The sequence below is a fragment of the Triticum aestivum genome, chromosome 1D (genome assembly GCF_018294505.1).
Source record: "Triticum aestivum cultivar Chinese Spring chromosome 1D, IWGSC CS RefSeq v2.1, whole genome shotgun sequence".
Taxonomy (NCBI): domain Eukaryota; kingdom Viridiplantae; phylum Streptophyta; class Magnoliopsida; order Poales; family Poaceae; genus Triticum; species Triticum aestivum.
This window is the reverse complement of record NC_057796.1, coordinates 489,368,576-489,388,330: the sequence shown is the minus strand read 5'-3', so window position 1 is coordinate 489,388,330 and position 19,755 is coordinate 489,368,576.

Genomic DNA, 19,755 nt, shown 5'->3' with positions numbered 1-19,755 from the left:
CACACACACACAAGCGACGCAAAACACGCCTGGTTTGATTCTTCAGCGGTGTAGCTCGGTGCCCACGGCGAGCCCATTCCTCATCAACCTCCAGACGTGTATTTTAGCTTTATTTGGTGCATTTGTTGCCCATAGCGCGAGCCAAGCCTTGTGTTGTCCGAGAGGCACTGAAGACCCCGGATGTCTGGTTTTCAGTCCATTCAGACTCGTGCGTAGATGGTATGCCGATTTCACCGTGAATTGCCCTTTTTAGTGAAATTACAAGATAGTCATTCATACTTGGGCCGCCAATAGCTATCAACCTGATATCTTCTACATCATCTGGGGTGAACATCATATCCATTTTGTGCATATCCCACTCAGTGCCCTGTTCGGTGAGCAGGTCGCTAACATGTGATATCCCATGAACATACTGTTGTTCGAGCGGCTTGAGACTCCCCTGCCTAGGAATCCAACTATCATGATGTATCTTGACCGAAGTGCCATTACCTATTCTCCAAACCACGCTCTCCCTTAGCAGCTCTCTCCCATGAATAATGCTCCGAAACGTGAAGGACCCCCCATTTGGACAGGTTGCGTTCATGATAGATCCCTCTGGAAAATACCGGGCTTTTACAACCCTAGCGCATAATGAGGACGAATATTGTAGGATACACCAAGCTTGTTTGGCCAAGTAAGCTTGGTTAAAGCTGGATCTCTGAATCCCATTCCTCCTTCCTTCTTTGTATTACACATCTTATGACATGCAAGCCAGTGCACCTTCCTCTCACCATTCGCTGCACCCCAGATCGAAGTCAGGTTCCAGCACATTTTCTTTGTGAGTTGAAAAGAAGCAAATAGTGAGAGTCGGTGTAGCTTGAAGGCCCGACTTTATTAGCACCTCTCTAGCCGCCTTGGACACCCTTGCCCTTTCCATCCTGGGACCTTGTTTGCTGAACATTCTTTCACATATTTGAAGGTGACATCCTTTGATCTACCAACCAGTGTTGGCAATCTCAGGTACCTTTCGCCAAGAGCTTCTGAGTTGATTCCAATCACCTGAAGAAGTTCAGTTTTGCTCTCTTCCCTACATCCTTTGCCAAAGAAAACCGAGGATTTTTGCAGGTTTATCTTCTGCCCCAAGCTTCCTCATAGACCGTCAAAATATTTTTTAAAGCCTCAAAATTGCTTCAATTCCCCTCGAAGAAGACGATACTGTCATCCGCAAAGAGAAGGTGAGTGACATGGGGGGCATTACTACACATTTTGCAAAAAAGTTGCCATGCATGATGGTACAAAATATCCTAAATTTTCTATGTCAGAATGGATTTCCATGGTTTGTATGAATTATTTGCTAGGGTATATAAAATTAATTTGACAGTGTATGTGCAACTAATTTGCCATGTCAAAAAATATGTGCCACGTTACATGTAAAAGGCAATTTGTCGGGGTATGTATAAAATGCTTGTTAGGATATACAAGTAATTTACCATGGTTACAAAGTACAAAAAAAGGCACCAGAAAAAACAGAAAATGAATAAGTTTTATTCACAAAGGGTGTATATAAAAAGTGGTGGATTTGCCCCTATGATTTAAGAAAAAAAGATTTGGCATGGTATGTACGGTAAAATTGTTGCGCCTTAATGCGGGTAGATGGCAACCTTCATTAGGTAGTTTTGTCTGTATAGAAATGATATGTTGTATCCACTTTTCTGCTTGTATTGCTTGATGCGATATTCAGAGTTAGTCAAAAAATGCCTAGATACAGCAAATTTAATAGGAAAGGTCAAATTCAAGCACTGTAGAAGAGAAGCTAATGGTGTTGCTCATGGGCTAGCTAAGCATAGTTTTTTTAATAAACTTTCTTGTTCTTGGACTGATGATCCTCCGGACTGGATGATTCCAGGTGTTGCAAACAATGTAAATGTTATTTGAGTTAATAAAACTAGTCATGATGGCTTTTCCCTCAAGGAAAAAAAACATCAACCAAACACAACCCGAGAAGGTCCCAGGAAGCCAATGTTAATTTCTTCGTCGGAGTTGGAAACCGTTATATATATGTGCAGATACAAGCAGCTCATTCCTTTTGGAATGCCAAAATTTCAACAGGATTTTGCAGTAACTACATATGAAACAATTAAAATCCTTGGAGAACCACGAGGAGCAAAGCAATGGTTTCTAAAGTGTTGGTACTGTAACGGCGGGTTGTCCTGGTGATGCTGCGGGGCCAACCGGCATGTGCTACGAGGCCGGCCATAGGGTGCTGCGAGGCCCTTGCAGGCATACTTCTCTGCTGCTCCAGTACAGAGCAAGGGGCGCCTCCGCCGCGAGCCGTCACAACACCGACCACCCCTGTTGCGAGGTGTGGGCGGCGGTCCTGCAGGGGTGGGCACCGAAGCTCCAAGGGCAGCCACCGCAGCAGCGCCGCTGCAAGCCCGGGGCACCGGTCACCACATGTTGCTATGTTGCTGCAAACCAGTGGCAGTGCCGTATGGTGGTGCCGTGTGTTGCGAGGGCCCATTTGCGGTGTTGCAAACTGGGTGGTGGGTACGCCGAGCCAATCACCAGTGCCGTGCGGTTTGCCACGAGTCGGGTGCTGTCGCTGGATCGGATGGTCACTGGCGGTTGATCTGGGGAGCGTGCCAGCCGGCTGAAGCCTATTTATCACATGACAGGTGGTTCAGATCAACACAGTGCATCACTTGTGTGATAAACAGCACAGTGCATACTGGGAATTCTCATGGAGTTTCTTTCTGCTGTCTAACAAAATTTTAAATAACCATCTTTCCGAGTTCAGAAAATTGGATGAATCCAAGCAGAAAAAACAGACTGATGTTACCTATTGGCTGCTTTCAGTTAATATGGCAGCAAAACCCTGAGTGAGGAAAATAAAAGAACAATAGCACTGAGTATTACAACTCTGGACATAATAAAACAACATATGGCAGAAGAATTATACCAAAGTGTTGGCCAGTCTCGCCCAGCCTCACTTCTCTGGTGAACTCAACGGCAAGACCTAAACCTAACAGAGCGGAGCAGAGGAAGATGTAGCAGCAGAGGAATGGAGAGGAAGCAGAGTAGGCAGCACACTGGAATTTTTGTTCCAGGCGGGACTGCCCTCTTGTGCCTGCCCTTTTTTTTTTCAGTTCATGAGTCTCTCTCAATGGGAGAGAGCCTGATAAAGGTTAAGGAGCAGGCTCCACTCGACCAGCTACACTGCTGCTGACCGAGCTCCACTCCCTCACCTTGCTGCGCACTGTTCACAGCCATGGGCTACACCTTGCACCATGCTGCTAATCACACAAGTCAAGGGCTACCCATTGCTCATATCTGTATACGCTAGCAAGTACTCCCTCCGTCCGGAAAGTCCGGAAATACTTGTCATCAAGATAAATAAAAGGGGATATATCTAGATGTATTTTAGTTCTAGATACACCCCTTTTTATCCATTTTGATGACAAGTATTTCCGGAAGGAGGGAGTACATGCCCTGGCTGGCTGACCACTGAACAGGTGTGACCAAACCAATTACTCCCTCGGTTAAATATAAGATGTTTTGGATATTTTAGCATGGACCACGTGCGGACCAAATTGAGTGAGCAAACACACTAAAACGTGCCTATACACATCCGATCCACCAAAAAGTTAGAACATCTTATATTTATGAAAGTGCGGACCGAAATGAGTACAAGTTAATGAAAGTGCACCGACACAGCTTTCAAAATGTAGCTAAATGATACTCCCTCCGTAAACTAAAATAATGATCTAAACGCTCTTATATTAATTTACAGAGGGAGTATATATGTTCCACGATAAAAACGTGTGCCTAACAAGCCACAGGGTAATCAAATCATGCGCGGAACAGTTCGGACCAGTAGCTTGCTTGATGCTAGCATTCTGCATTGATTATTTAGCTCATCGCTGCAAAACCGTGTCTCCAACTTTTCCAGCGAAGGCGGGAGGCCCTTTTCTGGCAGCCTTGAGATTCTCGGACATCTGCAGATCACCAACCTCTTGAGGGAGGGATGGCTATGTAGCCCCGCAGGAAGATCTTCGAGATATGGTAGAATAGAGAAATCAAGATCTTCCAAGGAACTGAGGAGCAGAAGTTCACTTTCTTGCTCTTCCGTCAGTCTCTCCGCTTCACTTAGAACAACACATAGGCTTCGGAGTGATGCGCGTTGCTTGCAGAAGAACGATGTGGTAAGGGCATTGAAGTCATCGATTCGAAGACTTTCCAGTCGAGGGCATTGTTCAAAACCCTGCTGCCCTGACAAAAGCTCCAATGCATTGCATATTGTCAATCGCCTCAGGCTGCTGAGGGATTCAAGGCCCTCTAGCACCTTGAGCGAATAACAGGTCCAGGTACTCAACTCTTGCAGTGCCGTGCAGGAATGCAGCTCTAGAGATTTCAAAAATTCGCTGTTAGATAGATGGAAATTTCTGAGGGTGCATTGACTTTCCCGATCAAACAACAGTCAACAACTCTCACCTAAAGATCAAACAACAGTCAACAACTCTCACCCTTTAGGGTTCTGTTTTTTGCATTATTTATTTTCTTTTGTTTTTTGCTTTATTTTTTAATTTTTTTTGCTTTTAGGTCAGCAAAATTATAAACTGTCTGTTAGTGCCATTAGTTTTAGAAAACATATAAACTTTCTATTAGTGCCATTAGTTCTTTATGAAAATTCTTTTTGCTGTATTTAGTTTTTTTGTTTTCTTTTTTGCTATATTTATTTTGTTTTGTTTGTACTTACAACAAAAACTTATTTATTTTATTTTATTTTGTTTCTAATTACTTATTTATTTTACTTTATGATAATTCTTTCTGCTATTAAAGTTTCTATCAAAAAAAGTTCTTTATGAAAATTCTTTTTGCTTTTAATGATTAAAAATAAAAAAGAGGCGCAATGCGCGTTGATTTGCTTCAAGCCTTTCGGAATAGTGTAGACTGCACTGCACATAGCTCGATGCAGTCTACCTTATTCCTCAAGGCTTGAAGCTAAGCAACGTGAGCATTGCGCCTCTTCTTCATCGTCTCTACACTCAGGGCTTATAAACCGCTCCTAGTGCCTCTTAGCTAGCGAGGTGGGACTAAAAAACTGCTTAGCTAGTAAGAAACTCTAGTACCGGTTCGTGCCACGAACAGGTACTAAAGGTGCTCGTGGGGCCACAGCCTCATGAGTACCGGTTCGTGGCACCAACAGGGACCAAAGGGTGGAATTGGTCCCGGTTCGTGCCACCAACCGGGACCAATGGCCTTGCACAGCGGCGTGGTGGTGAGTTTAGTCCCACCTCGCTAGCTAAGAGAGAGCCGCACCTGTTTATAAGGTGCGGTGCGCCTGAGCTGTCGAGCTCCTCTCTAAAGCAGGCTTACGGGCCTAACCTCTCTGCACTCAGGGCTTATAAAGCATTTCAAATGAACTCTGAAAAGGTTGAAAGTTGGCATGGTATCATCATTTCATCCACATAGCATGTGCAAGAAAGTTGAGAGGGTTACGGCAAAAACTAGATGCACTTCTTGTACAAAACGGACAATGGTATCATACTCGTCTGTTACAAAGTTGGCATGGTATCATCATAATAGTTGCGGGAGAAAGTCTTCACTTTTTCTTCGCTTGTGTCATTTGCTTATTGCACCGTAACCATGGATAATCTTCATCGTTTATCAGGATGCTTGGGTCAGCCTTGACTTTGAAGGGAGGAATTTCATGAAACTTTTCATAATCTTCAGACATGTCTGTCTTGCCCTCCACTTCCACAATGTCCCTTTTTCCTGAAAGAACTATGTGGCGCTTTGGCTCATCGTATGATGTATTCGCTTCCTTATCTTTTCTTTTTCTCGGTCTGGTAGACATGTCCTTCACATAGATAACCTGTGCCACATCATTGGCTAGGACGAACGGTTCGTTAGTGTACCAAAGATTGTTCAGATCCACTGTTGTCATTCCGTACTGTGGGTCTACCTGTACCCCGCCTCCTGACAGATTGACCCATTTGCACTTAAACAAAGGGACCTTAAAATCATGTCCGTAGTCAAGTTCCCATATGTCCATTATGTAACCATAATATGTGTCCTTTCCCCTCTCGGTTGCTGCATCAAAGCGGACACCGCTGTTTTGGTTGGTGCTCTTTTGATCTTGGGCGATCGTGTAAAATGTATTCCCATTTATCTCGTATCCTTTGTAAGTCAATACAATCGAAGATGGTCCCCTGGACAACGAGTACAACTCATCACAAACAGTGGTGTCACCTCTGAGACGTGTTTCCAACCAACTGCTGAAAGTTCTGATGTGTTCACATGTAATCCAGTCGTCACACTGCTCCGGGTGTTTGGAGCGCAGACTGTTCTTGTGTTCATCGACATACGGGGTCACCAAGGTAGAGTTCTGTAGAACTGTGTAGTGTGCTTCAGACCAAGAATATCCGTCCCTGCATATTATTGAGTCCCCCCTCCAAGTGTGCCTTTTCCAGTCAGTCTCCCCTCATACCGCGATTTAGGGAGACCTATCTTCTTAAGGCCAGGAATGAAGTCAACACAAAACCCAATGACATCCTCTGTTTGATGGCCCATGGAGATGCTTCCTTCTGGCCTAGCGCGGTTACGGACATATTTCTTTAGGACTCCCATGAACCTCTCAAAGGGGAACATATTGTGTAGAAATACGGGCCCCAGAATGACAATCTCGTCGACTAGATGAACTAGGACGTGCGTCATGATATTGAAGAAGGATGGTGGGAACACCAGCTCGAAACTGACAAGACATTGCGCCACATCACTCCTTAGCCTTGGTATGATTTCTGGATCGATCACCTTCTGAGAGATTGCATTGAGGAATGCACATAGCTTCACAATGGCTAATCGGACGTTTTCCGGTAGAAGCCCCCTCAATGCAACCGGAAGCAGTTGCGTCATAATCACGTGGCAGTCATGAGACTTTAGGTTCTGGAACTTTTTCTCTGGCATATTTATTATTCCCTTTATATTCGACGAGAAGCCAGTCGGGACCTTCATACTGAGCAGGCATTCAAAGAAGATTTCTTTCTCTTCTTTCGTAAGAGCGTAGCTGGCAGGACCTTCATACTGCTTCGGAGGCATGCCGTCTTTTTCGTGCAAACGTTGCAGGTCCTCCCGTGCCTCAGGTGTATCTTTTGTCTTCCCATACACGCCCAAGAAGCCTAGCAGGTTCACGCAAAGGTTCTTCGTCACGTGCATCACGTCGATTGAAGAGCGGACCTCTAGCTCTTTCCAGTAGGGTAGGTCCCAAAATATAGATTTCTTCTTCCACATGGGTGCGTGTCCCTCAGCGTCATTCGGAACAGCTAGTCCGCCGGGACCCTTTCCAAAGATTACGTGTAAATCATTGACCATAGCAAGTACGTGATCACCGGTACGCATGGCGGGCTTCTTCCGGTGATCTGCCTCGCCTTTGAAATGCTTGCCTTTCTTTCGACATTGATGGTTGGTCGGAAGAAATCGACGATGGCCCAGGTACACATTCTTCCTGCTTTTGTCCAGGTATATACTTTCAGTGTCATCTAAACAGTGCGTGCATGCGTGGTATCCCTTGTTTGTCTGTCCTGAAAGGTTACTGAGAGCGGGCCAATCGTTGATGGTTACAAACAGCAACGCGTGCAGGTTAAATTCCTCCTGTTTGTGCTCATCCCACGTACGTACACCGTTTCCATTCCACAGCTGTAAAAGTTCTTCAACTAATGGCCTTAGGTACACATCAATGTCGTTGCCGGGTTGCTTAGGGCCTTGGATGAGAACTGGCATCATAATGAACTTCCGCTTCATGCACATCCAAGGAGGAAGGTTATACATACATAGAGTCACGGGCCAGGTGCTGTGATTGCTGCTCTGCTCCCCGAAAGGATTAATGCCATCCGCGCTTAAACCAAACCATACGTTCCTTGGGTCAGCTGCAAACTCAGCCCAGTACTTTCTCTCGATTTTTCTCCACTGCGACCCGTCAGCGGGTGCTCTCAACTTCCCGTCTTTCTTACGGTCCTCACTGTGCCATCGCATCAACTTGGCATGCTCTTCGTTTCTGAACAGACGTTTCAACCGTGGTATTATAGGAGCATACCACATCACCTTCGCAGGAACCCTCTTCCTGGGGGGCTCGCCGTCAACATCACCAGGGTCATCTCGTCTGATCTTATACCGCAATGCACCGCATACCGGGCATGCGTTCAGATCCTTGTACGCACCGCGGTAGAGGATGCAGTCATTAGGGCATGCATGTATCTTCTGCACCTCCAATCCTAGAGGGCATACGACCTTCTTTGCTGCGTATGTACTGTCGGGCAATTCGTTATCCTTTGGAAGCTTCTTCTTCAATATTTTCAATAGCTTCTCAAATCCTTTGTCAGGCACAGCATTCTCTGCCTTCCACTGCAGCAATTCCAGTACGGTACCGAGCTTTGTGTTGCCATCTTCGCAATTGGGGTACAACCCTTTTTTGTGATCCTCTAACATGCGATCGAACTTCAGCTTCTCCTTTTGACTTTCGCATTGCGTCCTTGCATCGACTATGACCCGGCGGAGATCATCATCATCGGGCACTGGTTCCTCTTGATCTTCAGCAGCTTCCCCCCTTGCAGCATCATTGGGCACATCGTCTGGTTCCTCTTGATCTTCAGCAGCTTCCCCCGTTGCAGCATCACCGTATTCAGGGGGCACATAGTTGTCATCGTCCTCTTCTTCTTCGCCGTCTTCCATCATAACCCCCATTTCTCCGTGCCTCGTCCAAACATTATAGTGTGGCATGAAACCCTTGTAAAGCAGGTGGGCGTGAAGGATTTTCCGGTCAGAGTAAGACTTCGTATTCCCACATATAGGGCATGGACAACACATAAAACCATTCTGCTTGTTTGCCTCAGCCACTTCGAGAAAATCATGCACGCCCTTAATGTACTCGGAGGTGTGTCTGTCACCGTACATCCATTGCCGGTTCATCTGCGTGCATTATATATAATTAAGTGTGTCAAAAACCATTACAGAACATCATGAATAGATAATTAAGTGACCAAATTAATAGAAGTTCATCATCACATTAGAACCAAAGTACATACATAGTTCTCATCTAACAACATATATATAGCTCTCCAGAGCATCTAATTAATTAAACCATACATTGAAACTATGTAAAACATTTCAATGCGAAAACAAATGCGATCATAATCGCAACCAAGGTAACAATTGATCCAACGGCATAATGATACCAAGCCTCGGTATGAATGGCATATTTTCTAATCTTTCTAATCTTCAAGCGCATTGCATCCATCTTGATCTTGTGATCATCGACGACATCCGCAACATGCAACTCCAATATCATCTTCTCCTCCTCAATTTTTTTTATTTTTTCCTTCAAGTAATTGTTTTCTTCTTCAACTAAATTTAACCTCTCGACAATAGGGTCGGTTAGAATTTCCGGTTCAACCACCTCCTAGATAAATAAAATCTATGTCACGCTGGTCGGTATATTTGTCATAAACAATAAATGAATCAAATAGTTATAAAAAGATAATATATACCACATCCGAATCATAGACAGGACGAGGGCCGACGGGGGCGGATACCAAAACCATCGCACTATGTAATAAGAAGGAATAAAATAGTAAGAAAATTAGACAAGTATCTATCTAAAGTAAGAATTTTTTTCTTTCAAAAAGAAGATAAGAACAAGAGGCTCACCACGGTGGTGCCGGCGACGAGATCGGCGCGGGCGGTCGACGGCGGTGAAGACGGGAATGGGACGTGACGGGCCGCTAAACCTAGACAAATCTCGAGGAAAATGGAGCTTTGAGGTCGAGCTTCGAGAGGACAAAGCTTAACTAGTGTGGCTCGGGCATTTCATCGAACACCTCATGTGCATAGGAGGTGAGCTAGAGCACCACAAAGCCCTCCCCTCGCCGGCCAGAGAAAAACAGAGCACTGGAGTGCTCTGCTCGCGGGCAAGGGGTATATATAGGCACCTCATTGGTCCCGGTTCGTGGCATGAACCGGTACTAAATCCGGGCCTTCTGTCCCGGTTCATGCCAAGAACCGGGACCAATGGTTGTGGGCCAGGAGCGAGGACCATTAGTCCCGGTTCGTGGCTCGAACCGGAACAAATGGTTCCATACGAACCGGGACCAATGCCCACGAGGCCCCGGCCGGCCCCCTGGGCTCACGAACCGGGACGAATGCCCCCATGGGTCCCGGTTCGTGACTGAACCGGGGCTAATGTGAAAACTGTCCTGTGACCTAAGCCCTGTTTTCTACTAGTGTATAAGCTGGCAACAGAAACTTTAATTGTGTAATAATGCTTAATGTGCACGGTTGGTAAACCTGATAGGTAATCTTGTTAGAGTCCTATATGAATTGGTATCAGAGAAAGGTTCAAAGATTTGAAGCCGCTTTTGCCTTGGGGTGATAACCCTACTAGCGCCTCGGGGCGGGCTATAGAGTCGCTGAGTGATGCAGTGAGGAGGATCTAGCGATCGTCATTTGGCAGAGCAACATGGAGGAAGACGACAGGTTGTTGTCGGCAAGGCGGTGGAAGATGGTCATTGATAGGAGCGGTGGTGCCGAGGTGAGGTGCCGAAAGATCTCTTCAAGATCGTTGTCCGGGGTAGTCAAGGAGTCGTGCAAGTTAGCACGTCTCGCTCCTCATTCTGTCAGTGAGTAGTCGTCGTCATGTACATGTGCTCGTCTCTGTGAGGACCAGTTGAACATGAAGTCAATGTTCGAAGGCTGTCCGCTGTGGTGCAGCACCGAGGGCGTAGACGCGAAGCGGAGATCAAGCTCAAGCGTGTATTGGGAGAACATGTATCTACATGAAACTATGTGTGGATAGTGTAGTCCACAAGGTAGCCGGCATGTATTGGGCTAGGTGTGAACAATGTAATCCACATGTCAGCGTGACTGGAACTCTGGATCTTACGTTGAGATGGATCGTCAAGTTGTGGATCTAGAACGAGCCAAGATCCATAGGAGTACAAGGAGATGAGAAGAAAAGAAGAAATAAAAAAAGAGCCACGACAAGGGCCCTTGGCTACAAAAGTTTTCGGCGTGTACATTCATGCGTTTCTATGTGGTCGACCCTTTGGCGAAATTCCAACAAAACCATCCACAGAAAGAAAAATCAGAACATGTCACTCTCTTTTTCTCTTGATTAGTGAAAGCACTTCTAAGAGTTTAATTTCGCTTACATATTACACTTCTGGATATCTTAAGGTTTTGCAACCAAGTTTAGGGCAGAACTCACCGCAGAGCTTCCGTCTCCAGGTAACTTGAATGTACTTTGACGCAGCTCATTGGAAGCATTTTCTCCCTATTGACAACAAAAGGCACTTCACATCATCCATCGTTTCGGAAAAAAAAAATGGGAATGGAGATATACACCAGATCTCACAATGAGGTTCTTGGAAGCATGTATGTGCCATGACCAAACTTACTTGCTCTACTGTCAAACTCACTGCAGTTTTGATGGACCAGCCCATACTTTTCGTTTCAGAAAGCCTGTCAATTATAGGCCTCGAGTCCCGCTTCGTATAGGCCGTACATACGAGGGGCCCAATTCTGTGCTAACACCGAAGGGTCGGCCCATTAATTAATTTTTTAATATTCAAAAATAGATGCTGGTAGTGAGATTCAAACTCATTACCACATTGTATTCATACAGTGCCACTAACCAACTGGGACAGCTGATGCTGGTGTACAGATTGCAACTTTTGTTATTCTTATCCTAAACAACTTGTGAACAACCTATGTACCCATGCGTTCTAAAATGTTTCTCGGTCGCAGCCGTGCCGTCAGACGTGACGTAAACAAAAAAGCCAACGCCTTGTTTTATTTTTTTCTGGTTTTGTCTAATTTTTCTACTGTTTTTTGCTTGATCTCCTTCTCTTTTTTCATTTTCATTTTCTTTTCCTTTCTAAAATTCACGGAATTTTTCTAAAATCCTGTATTTTCATAAATTCATGAACTGTGTTTCAAGTCCGTGTCTAATTTCTTAAACTTGTGAACTTTTTCTCAAATCACTGATTTTTTTCAAATACATGAATGATTTTCAGATCGACGAACCTGTCTCAATTTTTAAAAACTTTTTCTAAAACCTGTGATTTTTTCCAAAAACTCGTGCGAACACTCTATGTCCGAGCGAGAGGAAAGACGAACGAGAAGAAAATAGCCATTTCCTCCCAGCTACCTGCAAAATTTGGGTATATTTTAATAAAGTCCACGAGTACATCATATACAACATAGGGGTTTTGGTTAAGTTGGAAGAGTCCGTCCCATAGCACTTCTTTTTACATATTCATCAAATGGATCCAAAAATTTTCCGCTGAATACTATCATCATGGCAAGCGTCCATGCCATATTTCATCTATTTTCTAGATTTCATGCAATTTCTACAGTTTTCTGCATGAAAAATCCCTACAATACTGGCCGGACGTGACGCAACGTGTGTTTTGTGTACGAATTCGTCCAAATTTTGTGTGGAGTACTAGGATGACCATGCCCAGCAACCTAAAAAATTTGGGTATATTTTATGAAAGTCCACAAGTACATCATATATAACGTAGGGGTTTCGGTTAAGTCGGAAGAGTCCGTCCCATAACACTTTGTTTAACATATTCATCGAATGGACCCAAATTTTGTCCACATCATTCTATCTTCATGGTAAGCATCCAAACCAAGTTTCATCTATTTTTGACATTTCACACATTTTCTAGGGGTTTCCAGATGAATAATCCCTAAAATACTGATCGGACGTGACCCAACGTGTGTTTGGTGTCCGAATTTGTTCAAATTTTGCGTGAAGTGCTAGGATGACAATGCCAATTTGCCTGCAAAATTTGAGTATATTTAATGAAAGTCCACAAGTACGTCATGTACAACATAGAGGTTTCGGTTAAGTCGGAAGAGTCCGTCCCATAGCACTTTTTTACGCATTCAACAACTAGATTGTAATAAAGAAATTGAATAAAGCCGGTGTGTCATACAAACCCGGTAACATAAAAGAAGAAGAAGAAGAGAATGTGTTGATAGATTTCCTAAAAAAGATTTCCGTTACGATGACGTGCGATGATAGATTTCCTAAAAAAGATTTCCCTTATGGTGACGTGCACACACCTGATGGCACAAAGGGTGGCGAGAACTATGATTTGAAAAGAATTCCCTAATTGTTGATACCAGGCTGGTTCCCAGTCTGGAACCTTTTAGAAGGTTACTCATTTTTTTTGGAAAATCGCAATGTTACAAAATGTGCAGCATATTTATTTATTTATTCATATTTTTCAAAAAAAATTGAAAATATCAAAAAATGGTCGCATTTTCAGAAAAAATCATATTTAAAAAATTGTTTGTGTTTTCAAATATTATTCAGAATTTCAAAAAAATCTCAGTTTCCAAATTTTATTCAGAGTTTAAAATCTGTTCTACTTTTCGGAAAATTTGTATGCGTGTTAGAAAATCAATTTTGAATTTCTTTTGCGTTCAAAAAAGTCACCGCTGTTAATAGTCTTAACACACCGCGCTGCTCCTTTGTCATTATAGTTGGGTCAGTCAAGTGGTTGGCTCATTTCCCTGAGAGTGCAAGGTCTTGTGTTCAATACCTGTGGGATGCACATTGTTTTTTAGGATTTTCCAGTGTTTCAGATGGACGACTTGCTGTTGGACTTGCTGTTTATTTTCACGGGCTGTCCAAAAAAAATTTGTCGCTGGTGTATTTTGAAAAAAAGACCATCATACCTTTTATTATAAAGGGGTATGAAGAGATCTTCTCCATTGATGTGTTTATAGGGGGTTGTACCGAAGCGGAAGTGGCCTCTTTCCTGGATTAAACTGTCCCAAGCTTAGCGCACACTTTTACTTGCTCCAACTGTGAGTGTTCTTTCGATCTCTGCAACCTATTCCTCCAAATTTTAATTATCTGTCGAATCAAAACCGTGGGTTACGAAAAAGGAGGAACATCTTTTCGGAGGAAATTAAAGTACGTACCACTTTAAAACACTAAACATGATGCCATTTTTTTTTAGAAAAGGAGGAATATCCCCGGCCTCTGCATCTGATCGATGCATACGGCCAATTTTATTAATTATTAGCACAAAACCTTACAAAGTCGTACAACAGTAAGACCAAAGCCACCATCTTCGCAACCTCTGTCGCTACTCCTATCTAACTGATGAAGGGGCGCTGATGGTCTGGGCCTAATACCAAACAGACCTCGCAGCCAAACCTAACATCTAAGACCTGAGGTCCCAACCTGGACGCCTGCCGGGTATGGGCACCCACCAGTCCGGCGTGCTCCTCAACCAGGCCACCTGCCGCGTATGAGGCCGCCACAACCACCTACCACTAATCCATCTTCAGAGCTGTACTGTTGCAACGGCCTTGCCCGGTCTCACTGCCGCCGACGCCACCATGACGCCAGACAGCGTCGACCTCCTGCGCGTGTCCGTCACAACACATCTGACGCCAAGCCTCCGCTGCTCAATGCCGCCAAGAGCCGCCGCCAAGAATATGCATAAAGAAACACCGCTCCACCGAAAGGGAGACAGCACACCCCACCCCTCACCTACAGACCCTTCCATCCGATCCCAATGTCCTTGGCGTCGCCTCCAGGAAGGTAACGGTGCACAGGGCGCCGCCGACGCCCGATCCGCAACGGATCTTGGGCTTTCACCCGGACATGGTTCGGAGAGGAGAGATGGTGCCCTCAGCAGCGCCCCCAAGGAGGAAAACGGCGCCAAAAATCGGCGTCACCGCTGCTGGCCAGCCAAGGCGGCCAAGGTTTCCCCTGGACACCGATCTGCTCCACCAGAACACACCGGAGGTAGATCCGGAAGATCCAAACCGAACCGGGGACTGGGAGTGGATGCATGGAAGGGAGGGGGCAATATCTCCAGATCCGGCACGCCTGCGGCTCGCCGTCCTCACGGCCGAGCACTCAGACATGCCACACGCCCCGCCGTCGCTAGGCCCCGCCCCAACCTGCCCTACGGCGAGAGGAGCTGCCCCGCGAGCAGGCCGAGGTTCCCCACGAGGGGCGCGCCCGACCGGCGCGAGCGCCAGATCCCGCCGCCGCCGGCCGCCAGCGGGGTTTGCCCGCCGACGATCGCCCACGACGAGCGCCGCCAGCACGCAGCCCGCCTCGTGCAGCCCTCCACGCCAGCCACCGTGGCAGCCCAGCGTCGCCGCGTCCCGCACAACGCCGCGTTCCGGCCAAGGTAGATCGCCCCACGACGAGCCCGCCTCGCGAGAAGGAGAGAACGCCCCGCCGCCGCCCATGCCGGGCGGGCTTCGCCCGCTGGCACGCCCTGGCGGCGGCGAGGGGAGGGATGGGGAGAGGGACGCGGTTCGGCGGCGGCTAGGGTTTCCTCCCCTGCCGCCCGTGGGAGCGCCAGAGGAAACATGATGTCATGTGCAATATCATATTAATTCAGGCAAAAACTAACAAACATACAAAAAATTGCCAAAAGATAAAGTGTGTCACCACAGTTTCTAACCAGATATAACTCAACAGCCATGAATAATACTCGCTCCGATCCAAAATCCGAGGGAGTATCATTTTAAACGTCCGACTAAGACAAGTTGATATTTTACTGAAGTAATAACTTATATGATAATATGCATTTTCACTTTATTTATTAATAGTATTCTCCCAAGAAAACATTGGTCTATTAATAATGCCATTCTCTCAAAGTCTACATTTTATTCTCATAGTGGCATGTGTGCTTTGAAGTGGTTTCACATCGACTGGCATGGAATGCAGTTCAATGTCCTGACAATACATACCTCCCAACCTCTGTGAAATCTCTTCAAACCGAACAGACCCTAACAGTAATTTTATTGTTATCATCAACGTAGTTAAAAATTATTGTTTTGCAGCCAATATGTGCACTGCTCTACTAGATGTGCGTTCAAAAATGATAGTATGCCATGACTAAAACAATGTTATTGTGCAAAGTGAAAGTGTAACAGAAGAATTATTTCCAAATATAACTTATTTTCATCTTAAGATTACATAAATAGTTTCTTACATCGTCTTCTTCGGTATGCCTCTTTCCTGCCACTATCTCCGTGATTATAACACCAAGACTATATATATCTGATTTCAACTTGATTTTTCCGCTAAAAAATTCTGGTGCCATATATCCCCTGCATGCAAATTTAAATATGTTGATGGATCAATGGTAAAAGGCAATAGAATATAATTTATACCTGACCAAAAAAAAAAGAAATAGTTTTAAGAGGCTTAGCCAACTTACATTGTTCCAACCACTTTTGTAAGAATATCGCCACTTTGGCTATCACGAAAGCACCTTGAGACTCCAAAGTCAGCGATTTTTGGCACCATATTATCATCTAGTAGTATATTCGCGGGATTGAGATCTGAGTGAACAATATTATTCTGGTGAAGATAATTTATACCCTCACAGATTCCCTTTATAATTTCATAGCGCTTTCTCCATTCAAGTCCATGAGACGCCTCTATAAAAAGGCAGGTAGTACTCAAGATATATTTAGTCCATACTGGCTGAAATGCTTGATAGCGTACATGAAAGGTAAGTAATCTTTTTTGAACTATAAGCGATATTTAGAACATAGATAGAGATGGAAAGAAGAGTTGAGAAGAGTTGTCCTACCACTGATATAAGCACCAAGGTTACCATTAGGTACATACTCAAAGCAGAACAATCTTTGTTGTACATCTGCCATGACAAAATTCCCGTTGTACGTCTCCACAACCCCTTGTGTGTCAGTGCAGTATCCAAGAAATCTTACTATATTTTGGTGCTTCACCTTCATCAGACATTTCACTTCTTGGAGGAATTCTTTCTCAATCATATACGAATTATTCAGCCTCTTCACGGCAACAAATCCATTGCCAAGAATTCCCTGCAGTCATAAGTTGCGGTGTCAGCATCAACCGGAGCTTTAAGATGAGCTGCGGTGTAGAGAGCTACCGCACCTTATAAATCACCGCGAAACCACCACTTCCGATTTTCAGATCATCAGAGAAACCTTTTGTGATGTCAAATAGAAGTGATAATGGCTTTCGGTCCTTCGCTTTCATCAGATAGCATGCGCTCTAGTTCACTTAGTGTAGCCATTTGCAATTACAGACCACAGTACTCTTTGAAACAACAACAACACACATTAGTTGTTTACGATGCCCAACCCCCCAAGTTACTCAATTATAGTACTAATTAATAATCATGAAAGGGCATATTAGAAAACGAAGGTCATTCCTGTGTTGTGCAGATAGAAAACCTAGCTTCCATTCAGACGGAGTAATTGTATTTCCTTTTTCTACTCCCTCCATTTCAGTTTACAAGGCATGCATGTACCCCTAGGTTGCCAACTTTATCACCGTAATATAAACTATATAACACAAAAATTATACCGTTTGAAAATAGAACATCTAAAGTTTATAATGGTATGTTTTGTGTAATATATGACTTCTATTAGGTTGGTCAAATTGACGACCTAGGGATACGCGCATGCCTTGTAAACTGAGAGAGAGGAAGTAGTGAAAATTCGGGAATGTTTAGCGCGTGAACTTTTTTTTTAATTTGTGAACTTTAAGAATCAGCGTTGGAGATGCCCTTAAGTCATTTATTTCGTCAATCATTAAACACTGGGAGACGACAAGTTGTTGCCCATCAAACACTCGAATACAAAAACAAAAAGTTGTTGCCATCACTAGTAATTAACCTACCCGTCAACAAAGTTACTGCATCAATCGCTGAACCATCCAACTAAATGGTCTCCAGAAGAATTATTTCAAGGAGAATCATTACCTGAAGAAGCCCGAAGCGCTGCCAGAGGTTTCAGAAGCCAAGAGGAGATGAGGGGATGCGGAATCCAGCAGATCAGATCCAGATCATGGATCCAAGTCGCACGCAAACTCGGCTTCGAAGAAAGATCACATAAACTATCAACGAGTGGGTGAGAGCGTGAGATCTGTGGGGCGGAGACCAGCGCAGCGCAGTGGTGAGAAGAGGGGTGTTGAGGTGTGAGGAGAACAGAGACGGCCGCTACAATGGTATGGAATCGATTACAATGGTATGGAATCGATTCGTATGAGCCTCCCGTCGAATAAAAAACGTAAGACACTGGTAGAAAAAAGGCCTTTAATCCCGGTTCGCAAAGGCCTTTAGTTCCGGCTGTGCAACCGGGACTAAATATGCGCGACTAAAGACCCCCCCTTTAGTCGCGCCTCTTACGAACCGCGACTAAAGGCTTTAGTCCCGGTTCTCGTGGCTAACCGGGACTAAAGGCCTTCTCCGCAGGTTTAAACCTGGTTTTTTTGCGAATTTTTTTAAATTTTTTTTATTTTCAAATTTCTGAATTATTTTAACCTCTAATCTCTAATCACCACCCCTCATCACTGCTCAATTTATCCTCTAATCTCTAATCACCCCTCATCATTCCAAATCATCTAACTTCCCGGACGGTCACCCATCCTCTCACTACTCCAGCCTGAGCACGCTTAACTTCCGGGTTCTATTCTTCCTCGTTTCCAAGTCTGCACTTGTTGTTTTCCTGACAATAGTAGGATGTCAATTCTATTAACCTCAGAAATTTAGCTTGAGCATGAAGTGACACATTTCACTGTTTGAGTTTGAAACTATTGTTTTAAAAAACAATAATTATTTAGTAACACTAATATTTCTGGAATAATTAGTTTGACCATTGTTTGACCACTGTTTAACCACAGTTTGACCAGATTTGACCAAAATCTAAAAAAAACTGAAATAATTATTTAGTAACACTAATATTCTAGAATAATTAGTTTGACCATTGTTTGACCACAATTTGAATTTTTTTGCCTCTCCAGATCTTAAAAGCCCCGTATCTTTTTTTCTGTTAGGTTTTTGAGGATTTTGAAAATTTTTAACGGGGTTTCCCCAATTAAATTCGGATGTAACTTTTCGAGTAGATGATGTTTCATATAAAAAACTTTTTCATCCGAGTTCGTATGCAAAAGTTATGCCTATTTTAAGAATTTCCAGAGAGATTTTGCAAATAAAGTCGATATTCATATTTGTTAATTTTCCCAACAACTAGACCACATATCACATGAGAAACTTATTTTATTTTATTTTTTTGACATTTCCATCATTTTCTTTTGGTTTTTCTAAAACTGAAAAGGCGGTCCGGGGGGGGGGGGGGGGTGGGGGTAGAGTTTGATGGGCCCTTTAGTACCGGTTGGTCTGGCCAACCGCGACTAAAGGACTAACCTTTAGTCCCGTTTGGTCTGGCCAACCGCGACTAAAGGACTAACCTTTAGTCCCGGTTGGTCTGGCCAACCGCGACTAAAGGCCTTCGGGCCAGCCTGAGGACCTTTAGTCCCGGTTGGCCAGGCCAACCGGGACTAAAGCCCCTCCCGTCCGCCAGCTGTCGATCGAGCGCGCTGGGCCCAGATAGTTGGTCGCGGGTCTTCTCCCGAACCGCGACTAAAGACCCCTTTGGTCGCGGTTCGATTATTTTGGGGACTAATGGGGGCGTATGGAAGCCTCTTTTTCTACTAGTGTGATATGAGTAAGGGGCAGAGTCGTCACATGGTCTAACCGAATCTCTACTCCTATTGAAGCAGTTGGTAATCTCCATTCCACGTTTTTTTTCCGTCCCAACTCCCACCCTTCGTCTGGTTTATTTTCGTCTCTCCTCCCACCTCCCTGTTCCCCCGCAGTAACAATCCGGCGACAAAAAACACCCAAACAAAAGCATGTTAGGAGGGAGCGATGCCTCCAGATACTCCCCTCGCAAGCCGTC